This window comes from Giraffa tippelskirchi, chromosome 3 (genome assembly GCF_054371585.1).
Source record: "Giraffa tippelskirchi isolate mGirTip1 chromosome 3, T2T-mGirTip1v1.2.pri, whole genome shotgun sequence".
Taxonomy (NCBI): Eukaryota; Metazoa; Chordata; class Mammalia; order Artiodactyla; family Giraffidae; genus Giraffa; species Giraffa tippelskirchi.
Window position 1 is genome coordinate 57,637,286 of NC_137277.1, and position 10,880 is coordinate 57,648,165.

General features: G+C 40.9%; 1 protein-coding gene across 26 annotated transcripts in view; it reads right to left on the reverse strand.

The window, feature by feature from the left end:
* The window catches only part of STXBP4 (syntaxin binding protein 4), a 214,891-nt gene extending 204,066 nt beyond the window's left edge, over positions 1 to 10,825 (reverse strand). For 18 of the 26 annotated variants that reach the window (XR_014079965.1, XR_014079964.1, XR_014079960.1 and 15 more), the window contains exon 1: positions 10,758 to 10,825. The gene's annotated coding sequence lies outside the window, so the exon portion shown is untranslated. Of the gene's footprint in view, positions 1 to 9,743; positions 10,642 to 10,757 lie in introns of those variants that run through there. The other 8 variants (XR_014079962.1, XM_081581678.1, XM_081581687.1 and 5 more) reach the window with 4 other exon arrangements.
* Positions 10,826 to 10,880: the final 55 nt, after the last annotated feature.

A 10,880-nucleotide genomic window follows, 5' to 3' on the forward strand; every position in this document is an offset into this window, starting at 1 on the left:
TAAGGAATCAATACCATTCACCATTGCAACAAAAATAATAAAATATCTAGGAAGAAACCTACCTAAGGAGACAAAAGACCTGTATACAGAAAACTATAAGACAAGGATGAAAGAAATCAAAGATGACAAGCAGATGGAGAGATATTTTATGTTCCTGGGTAGGAAGAATCAATATTGTGAAAATGACTATTCTACCAAATGCAATCTACAGATTTAATGTAATCCCTATCAAATCACCAATGGCATTTTTCACAGAACTAGAACAAAAAATTTCACAATTCATAAGGAAACACAAGAGACCCCCGAATAGCCAAAGCACACTTGAGAAAGAAGAATGGACCTGGAAGAATCAACCTTCCTGACTTCAGACTATACTACAAAGTTACAGTCATCAAGACAGTATGGTACCAGCACAAAAACAGAAATATAGACCAATGGAACAAGACAGAGAACCCAAAGAAACCCACGCAACTACGGGTACCTTATTTTTGACAAAGAAGGCAAGAATATACAATGGGGCCAAGATAGCCTCTTCAATAAGCTGTGCTGGGAAAACTGGACACTTACATGCAAAAGAATGAAATTAGAATATTACCTAATGCCACACACAAAGATAAACTCAAAATGGATTAAAGACCTAATTGTAAGACCAGAAACTATTAAACTCTTAGAGGAAAACTTCTATGATGTACCTCCTAGAGTAATGGAAATAAAAACAAAATGAAACAACTGGGACCTAATTAAACTTAAAAGCTTTTACACAGCAAAGGAAACTACAAACAAGGTGAAAAGACAACCCTCAGAATGGGAGAAAATAATAGCAAAGGAAACAACTGACAAAGAATTAATTTCCAAAATACACAAGCAGCTCATACAACTCAATACCAGAAAAGCAAACAACCAATCAAAAAGTGGGAAAGGCACCTGAAGAGACATTTCTCCAAAGAAGACATACAGATGGCTAACAAGGACAAGAAAAGAAGCTCAACATCACTCATTACTAGAGAAATGCAAATCAAAACTACAATGGATACCACCTCACACCCGTCAGAATGCCATCATCAAAAAAACTACAAGCAATAAATGCTGGAGAAGGTATGGAGAAAAGGAACACTCTTGCATGGCTGGTGGGAATGTAAACTGATACAGCAACTATGGAAGATGGTACAGAGATTCCTTAAAAAGCTAGGAAGAAAACCACCATATGACCCAGCAATCCCAGTCCTAGGCATACACCCTGAGGAAACCAAAACTGAAAACGACACATATACCCCAATCACATTTCAGCACTATTTACAATCGCTAGAACATGGAAGCAACCTAGATGCCCATCAACAGATAAAAGGATAAAGAAGTAGTGGTACATATATACAATGGAATACTACTCAACCATAAAATGATCCATTCTAATGAGGTGGATGAACCTAGAGCCTACTAAACAGAGTGAAGTAAGTCAGAAAGAGGAAGAGAAATATTGCATACTGACACATATATATATGGAATCTAAACAGATGGCCAAAGATGGAGAAGCTCTATACATTTAGCAAAAACAAGACCAGGAGCTGACTGTGGCTCAGATTCAGACTTATTGCCAAATTCAGACTTATATTGCCAAATTCAGACTTATATTGAAGAAAGTGGGGAAAACCACTAGACCATTCAGGTATGACCTAAATCAAATCCCTTATGACTATACAGTGAAAGTGACAAATAGATTTAAGGGACTAGATCTGATACAGTGCCTGATGAACTATACATGGAGTATCGTGACATTGTACAGGAGACAGGGAGCAAGACCATCCCCAAGAAAAAGAAATGCAAAAAAGCAAAATGGCTGTCTGAGGAGGCCTTACAAATAGCTGTGAAAGAAGAGAAGCAGAAAGCAAAGGAGAAAAGGAAAGATATACCCATCTGAATGCAGAGTTCCAAAGAATAGCAAGGAGAGATAAGAAAGCCTTCCTCAGTAATCAATGCAAAGAAATAGAGGAAAATAATAGAATGGGAAAGACTCGAGATCTCTTCAAGATAATTAGAGTTACCAAGGGAATATTTCATGCAAAGATGGGCACAATAAAGGACAGAAATGGTATGGACCTAACAGAAGCAGAAGATATTAGGAAGAGGTGGCAAGAATACACAGAAGAACTGTACAAAAAAGATCTACATGACCCAGATATCACGATGGTGTGACATCCTGGGATGTGAAGTCAAGTGGGCCTCAGGAAGCATCACTAGAACAAAGCTAGTGGAGGTGATGGAATTCCAGTTGAGCTATTTCAAATCCTAAAAGATGATGCTGTGAAAGTGCTGCACTCAATATGCCAACAAATTTGGAAAACTCAGCAGTGGCCACAGGACTGGAAAAGGTCAGTTTTCATTCCAATATCAAAGAAAGGTAATGCCAAAGAATGCTCAAACTACCACACAATTGCACTAATCTCACACGATAGCAAAGTAATGCTCAAAATTCTCCAAGCCAGGCTTCAGCAATACATGAACCGTGAACTTCCAGATGTTCAAGCTGCATTCAGAAAAGGCAGAGGAATTAGAGCTCAAATTGCCAACATCCGCTGGATCATCAAAAAAGCAAGAGAGTTCCAGAAAAACATTTATTTCTGCTTTATTGACTATGCCAGATCTTTTGACTGTGTGGATCACAATAAACTGTGGAAAGTTCTGAGAGATGGGAATACCAGGCTACCTGACCTGCCTCTTGAGAAACCTGTATGCAGGTCAGGAAGCAGCAGTTAGAACTAGACACGGAACAACAGACTGCCTCCAAATGGGGAAAGGAGTATGTCAAGGCTGTATATTGTCACCCTGCTTATTTAACTTATATTCATAGTACATTATGAGAAACACTGGGCTGGATGAAGCACAAGCTGGAATCAAGATTGCCAGGAGAAATATCAATAACCTCAGATATGCAGATGACACGTTTATGGCAGAAAACAAAGAAGAACTAAAGAGCCTCTAGATGAACGTGAAAGAGGAGAGTGTAAAAGTTGGCTTAAAGCTCAACATTCAGAAAACTAAGATCATGGCATCTGGTCCCATCACTTTATGGCAAATAGATGGGGAAACAGTGGATGACTTTATTTTGGGGGGCTCCAAAATCACTGCACGTGGTGACTGCAGCCATGAAATTAAAAGACGCATACTGCTTGGAAGGAAAGCTATGACCAACCTAGATAGCATATTAAAAAGCAGAGCCATTACTTTGACAACAAAGGTCCGTCTAGTCAAGGCGATGGTTTTTTCAGTGGTCATGTATGGATGTGAGAGTTGGACTATAAAGAAAGCTGAGAGCCGAAGAATTGATGCTTTTGAACTGTGGTGCTGGAGAAGACTCTTGGGAGTCCCTTGGACTGCAAGGAGTTCCAAGCAGTCCCTTCTAAAGGCGATCAGCCCTGAGTGTTCATTGGAAGGACTGATGTTGAAGCTGAAACTCCAATACTTTAGCCACCTGATGCGAAGAGCTGACTCATTGGAAAAGACCCTGATGCTGGGAAAGATTGATGGCAGGAGGAGATTGGGATGACAGAGGTTGAGATGTTTGGATGGCATCACCGACTCAATGGATATGAGTGTGAGTAAACTCCGGGAGTTTGTGATGGACCGGGAAGCCTGGCGTGCTATGGTCCATGGGGTTGGACATGAATGAGTGACTGAACTGAACTGAACTGAACTGAAGAGACGGTACTAATGAATTTTTTTTCAGGGCAGCAAAGGAGAAACAGACATAGAGGAAAGACCTATGGACATGGGGGAAGGAGAGGAGGCAGAAGGGGAAATGTATGCAGAGAGTAACAGAGAAATTTACAATATCATATGTAAAATGAACAGCCAATGGGAATTTGGCATATGACTCAGGGAACTCAAACTGGGGCTCTGTGACAGGCTGAAGGTTGGGATAGGGAGGGAGATGGAAGGGAGGTCCAGGAGGGAGGGAACATAGGTGTACCTTTGGCTGATTCTTGTTGACATATGACAGAAAACCACAAAATTGTGTAAAGTAATTATCCTTTAATTAAAAAATTAGAAAAAAAAGAATGTGTGATTCATGACAATAGCATCATAATATAATAAAAAATAAACAATTATAACTTAACAAAAAAAAAGATTGCCAGGAAAAATCAACAACCTCAGATATGCAGATGACACCGCCCAAATGGTAGAAAGTGAAGGGGAACTAAAGAGCCTCTTGATGAAAGTCAAAGAGAAGAGTGAAAAAGACGACTTAAAACTCAACATTCAAAAAATGAAGAACATGGCATCCAGTCTCATCACTTAATGGCAAATAGGTGGGGAAAAAAATGGAAATAGTGACAGACCTTACTTTCTTGGGCTCCAAAATCACTGTGGATGGTGACTGCAGCCATGAAATTAGCTTGCTCCTTGGAAGGAAAGCTATGACAAACCTGGACAGCATGTTAAAAAGCAGAGACATCACTTTGCTGACAAAACTCCATCTAGTCAAAGCTACGTTTTTTCCAGCAGTTATGCGTGGATGTGAGAGTTGGACCAGAAAGAACTGATGCTTTTGTATTGTGGGGCTGGAGAAGATTCTTAAGAGTCCCTTGGACAGCATGGAGAGCAAAGCAATCAATCCTAAAGGAAATCAACCCTGAATATTCATTGGAAGGACTGATGCTGAAGCTCCAATACTTTGGATACCTGATGTGAAGAGCCAACTTGGTGGAAAAGACCCTGATGCAGGGAAAGATTGAGGTCAGGAGGAGAAAGGAGAGACAGAGAATCACCAACTCAATGGACATGCTGCTGCTGCTGCTAAGTCGCTTCAGTCATGTCTGACTCTGTGCGACCCCAAAGATGGCCGCCCACCAGGCGCCCCCGTCCCTGGGATTCTCCAGGCAGAGTAATGGAGTGTGTTGGCATTGCCTTCTCCGGCCATGGACATGAGTTTGACCAAACTCCGTGAGATGGTGAAAGACAGGGAAGCCTGGCATGCTGCAGTTCATGGGGTCACAAAGAGTTGGACATGACTTAGCCACTGAACAACAACAAGGTTCTTTAAGAACACTGGTAGAAAGGAGGAAGGACTCCCTCTCCTGGGCTAGACTAACTGATCTTTTTAAAATGGCAGAAAAGTTTCAGGAAATCAAGATACAACTGATTGGTTAAAGGGTCATTTTACTATCTCTTTTATTTTCTACCCAAAGGCAATATTCCCCTAGGTGGAGCATTCTTTTCTAAGATTTTCAAGAATCTAAGCACCCATTTGAATGTCGAGTTCCAAAGATTAGTAAGGAGAGATAAGAAAGGCTTCCTCAGTGATCAACGCAAAGATACAGTGAAAAGCAAGAGAATGGGAAAGACTAGAGATCTCTTCAAGAAAATTAGAGATACCAAGGGAACTTTTCATGCAAAGATGGGCACAATAAAGGACAGAAATGGTATGGACCTAACAGAAGCAGAAGATATTAAGAAGAGGTGGCAAGAATACACAGAAGAACTGTACAAAAGATCTTCACAACTCAGATAATCACGATGGTGTGATCACTCACCTAGAGCCAGACATTCTGGAAAGTGAAGTCAAGTAGGCCTTAGGAAACATCACTAGAACAAAGCTAGTGGAGGTGATGGAATTCCAGTTGAGCTATTTCACATCCTAAAAGATGATGCTGTGAAAGTGCTGCACTCAATATGCCAACAAATTTGGAAAACTAAGCAGTGGCCACAGGACTGGAAAAGGTCAGTTTTCATTCCAATCCCAAAGAAAGGCAATGCCAAAGAATGTTCAAACTACCACACAATTGCACTAATCTCACACGCTAGCAAAGGATGCTCAAAATTCTCCAAGCCAGGCTTCAACAGTACATGAACCATGAACTTACAGATGTTCAAGCTGGATTCAGAAAAGGCAGAGGAACCAGAGATCAAATTGCCAACATCTGCTTGACCATCGAAAAAGCAAGAGAGTTCCAGAAAAACATATATTTCTGCTTAACTAACTATGCCAAAGCCTTTGACTGTGTGAATCACAACAAAATGGAAAATTCTGAAAGAGATGGGAATACCAGACCACCTTACCTGCCTCCTGAGAAATCTGTATGCAGGTCAAGAAGCAACAATTAGAACTGGACATGGAACAACAGACTGGTTCCAAATCGGGAAAGGAGTATGTCAAGGCTGTTGTCACCCTGCTTATTTAACTTATATGCAGAGTACATCATGAGAACCTCGGGCTGGCTGAAGCACAAGCTGGAATCAAGATTGCCAGGAGAAAGATCAATAACCTCAGATATGCAGGTGACACCACCCTTATGGCAGAAAGTGAAGAAGAACTAAAGAGCCTCTTGATGAAAGTGAAAGAGGAGAGTGAAAAAGTTGGCTTAAAGTTCAACATTCAGAAAACTAAGATCATGGCATCTGGTCCCATCACTTCATGGCAAATAGATGGGGAAACCGTGGAAACAGTGACAGACTTTATTTTTGGGGGCTCCAAAATCACTGCACGTGGTGACTGCAGACATGAAATTAAGAAACACTTACTCCTTGGAAACAAAGTTATGACCAACCTATACAGCTTATTTAAAAGCAGAGACATTACTTTGCCAACAAAGGTCCACCTAGTCAAAGCTATGGTTTTCCCAGTAGTCATGTATGGATGTGAGAGTTGGACTATTAAGAAAGCTGAGCGCCGAAGAATTGATGCTTTTGAACTGTGGTGTTGGAGAAGACTCTTGATAGTCCCTTGGAGAGCAAGGAGATCAAACCAGTCCATCCTAAAGGAGATCAGTCCTGGGTATTCATTGGAAGGACTGATGGTGAAGCTGAAACTCCAATACTTTGGCCACCTGATGCGAAGAGCTGACTCATTTGAAAAGACCCTGATGCTGGTAAAGATTGAAGGCGGGAGGAGAAGGGGACGACAGAGGATGAGATAGTTGGATGGCACCATTGACTCAATGGACATGAGTGTGAGTAAACTCCGGTAGCTGCTGATGGACAAGGAAGCCTGGGGTGCTGCAGTCCATGGGATCACAGTCGGACATGACTAAGCGACTGAATTGAAGCCTATCAGCAATGCAACTCATTTGTCTTGGAGTTGGAAGGATAGCCATCTACAGGGAAGCCACAGCCCAACCCAGTGGGAAACAACAGATAATTGCTTCACAGAAGCAGTCCTAGGCTTCTTGAAAGGAGATCATTAGACCAACAGCTCACTGCTCTCACAAGTTTCCTGAGAGTGACTGCCCTCTGCTTGCTAAGCAATGCAATCGTACGTACCCCTTGTGCTAAGTGCTTATGACAGTATGCCTAACAAGCCAAGGCCTCTGCTTTTATGGCATATACATGTTTCTTTGGGAGATAATAGAAATGGAAACAACATGAGCTAGTTTCAGATAATGAAAGGTAACAGATCATAAGTGACTAGACAGAGGAGAGTTAATTTAAATTCCAGCTAAGATCCACATAATAGGTGAGCCATGAGAAAAATAGGGACCCAGTATTCCAGGGAGAGAACAGGTATCAAGGCAGCAAAAAGTTTGGAGTGTTTACACAACAGAAGAGTGTGGCGGTATCATGGTGGATGGGGAGAGACAAATGAAGTCAGAGAAGCAGGTAGGGCCTTAGAATCTTACGGGTCATTGTAAGGAATATGAATTTTTGCTTGATCTTATTTCGTACAATCTGAATATTCTCTGAAGACCTGCATTTGCTTTTTGCCTTATCTCTTTATCTTTAACTTCTGCTTATTCTAGGTAAGCTGATTGAACCCTAGCCTGAATTATGTCAAAATGTCAGTCAGGTCATCTGAGATATAATCAATCTGGAGGAAGGGGACAGTAGAAAATGAAAATGTTAAGCTCCTGGTTAAAAAAATATATATATTAACAATTTCAAGATAGTGACAGCAGAGCATTAAACTAAGTACGTGGTCCAACTAAGTGAGGAGCCCGTTTAAGAGCAAGGCCCTGTGTGACTGACTGCACAGCTCACAAACCCATGAGGCTGGTGTTGATCTTGAAAAACACTACTTGACAAAAATAAATGCCTTTTACTGATAAATGATTTTTGTTTTCATTTCACCTTAACTGTCAATCATATAAACTTATTCAAGACCTTTTAAATGGAGTAGCCTTTCAAACGTTGTTTAAAGGAAGCTGCCAGGAAATAAGAAACTAGGATATTAAGACTTACTGAGAGAACTTCATGCCACTATTGTGCACTAATTGGAAAACATACTAAACACAGTACACATACTAAACACATAGTAAAGATACTATAAAATGTAATTACAAACCAAATTTTAAAAACAATACATCTTTATAATTTTTGCATCTTCAGAAAGCCTAAAAACCAATAATCAGATAAGAAAACATTGTGACTATCAAACCATTTTTTTTCCATTTTTCCTTCTTCTCCTACCTTCATCTATTTCACTCAACTGTCACCCCCCCCCCCAAATGGTTTGTATGAAAAATAACAACCTACTATTTTACCTACTATGTAAAATTGGACATGATCATAGGTAATTAGAAAGGGTTCATAACATTCAATTATTTATTGCTAAAAAATGATGTTACAAATTAAAGGTGCCAAGTCTGAGATGTCAGTCCAGTCCCTGATGTTTTAGGTTTGAAATAAACATCTCTACCTGCAGGAAAGGGTTGCACTAGCCTTGCTTGAGGTGCCCCCATTTCATTCATGGTAGAAACCATCACTTAGCATTAGTTATCATAATGATTTATGCAGTGTCATAAGCATATTCAGGCTCATTAAGAACTGCAGTCAATACTGTTCTACTGCTATCAAGATTACTGTACCTTGAAAAGAGTAATTTCATTTGCAACTAATTATAAACAAAAATCCAAAACAAAGACATTATTATTGACAAATTTATGCTGCTACCTGTTGATACATTGAAGGGTTGCCTGGAAAAAAAGAATGGTCAAAGGGAATGCTTTGTTTCAGTGACATTAACATTTGCATGGGGTTTGAGTCTATGCTGTAAGGAATTTAAAATATGACACGTTTCAACTTAAAAGAGATGACAATCTAGTATAAGAACTAAGGCAGACACAGATGAAAAGAAACTGGCAAATATTCTCATAACACAATAAATTTTCAGAATCAAAGAATCTTGAAATTTTTGTGACAAAGTAGAAGTCATAAAATATTTTTTGTTTTTTTTTTTCTTTTTGGTTTGTAATTTTCTGGCCCTGTGACCACAAGTTAATCAATTACTCTTTCAAGGTGACCATCATCACTCACCTGGACTACTGCAATTGCCTCCTAACTGTTCTATTTTTTTTTTTTTTTTGCTCCCTTCCCCTTAGTCCATTCTCCATTCCAAAACCAGCATCTTTTTAAAAATGTGAATCAGATTTCACTTGTAAGCTTCATATTATTTTTAGCATAAAATACAAACCCTTGATACTCCAGTTAAAAATAAATTAAAAAAATATAAACCTTGGACATGGCTTAAAAGGCTCTATTACCTGACCCTGTATACCTGCTCGGACCCATTTCTTATCACTTTTCCTCCTGCTCACAATGCTAGGAATACACTGGCCTCCTGTTTGTTCTTCAGTGGTAAGTAACTCTTTCTTGCCTACCCGTCTTTGCATGACTTAGAATTGTCATTGTGTAGGTCGCCCCTCATCATCACCCAGGACTAGGCTCAAATAGACCTTTCTTTAGTGTCCCTCCTCTTGACTTTCAATCACACTGTACTGATTGTTATCTGAAATTCTTGTGTATCTGTTACTTGCCTTTCTCCTGAGTCCCTTCAGTAAAAGGACACATTCTGTAACTGATATTCTTTGACCTTCTCTGTGCTGTAGCCCCAGTAGGTAGAACAATGTCTGGCCCACAAGAGTACAATAAATAAAATGTTGAATGATTTTAAGTCATTTAACTTTTCAGGATTTCAGTTTCCTCATCCACAAAATGGGGATAGTTGTAACTACTCTGGACATTAGCAATAAAGCCTAATGTTTATTAATAATGTTTACACTGTGAAAATCACTTCACGTGTGTATCTTCATATATATTGTTACGATTTTTATTTTACAAGTAAGGCCGCTAAGTTTTAGAGAGGTCAAATAACCGGCCTAACGACACCAGGCCATAGTGAGGACGCGGGGAAGAATCTAGACCTGGATAACTTCGGAATCTGATGTCTCATAGTTCCTTGCAAGATGTTTCCTTTCATTACGGCAAAATCGGCTATGCCGTCCGCCCGAGTTTTGTCTGTAGGACAACCGAAAAAAGCTATTACATCCCCCGTGCGTTTATTTTTCAAGATAAGCAGTCTATTCTCTTCAACCCCTCCTTAAATGATCCTCACATCCCGGTCACCATCCTCTCAAAAACCAGTCTGACGACGTCTCTCCCACCCCAGAACTAGTTAATTTTCACTGGGCAAGCGGTTAAGGGACACGAGACCAACAGAAGCCGATTTCCAGGGGCTGAGAAAATAAAGGTGTGCGAGGGTCCAAGCGGGCTGTGGTTGACACAGGAAGGCTTCCCGGGAGAGGTAATCCTTGAGCCCAACCCAAGACACTGATAGCGGACCGGCGACCAAGGGCCCGCGCGGGACACGGCCGCGGGCGCCGCCAGGGCGAGACAAAGCCTGCTAGGGGCTGGAAATTTCAGGGACACAAGCTCATGTGATGATGGCGTGCACACGGAGGAGCGCGAGCCGTTTTCATGAAAGTAAGTTAAACAAATACTGGAGGGAAGCGAAGTGGGAGGAACAGTTATTAACAGAAACGCGAACTTACCCGGCCACCCGGCCTCCGTAGCCCGACCGCAAAAGCGGCCACCTAAGGAGAATCATAGCCTAGGCAGCGGCGGGCTCCACCCAGAGCTCGCGAGACCGAGGAGGCCTCGCGAGACCTGGCCTC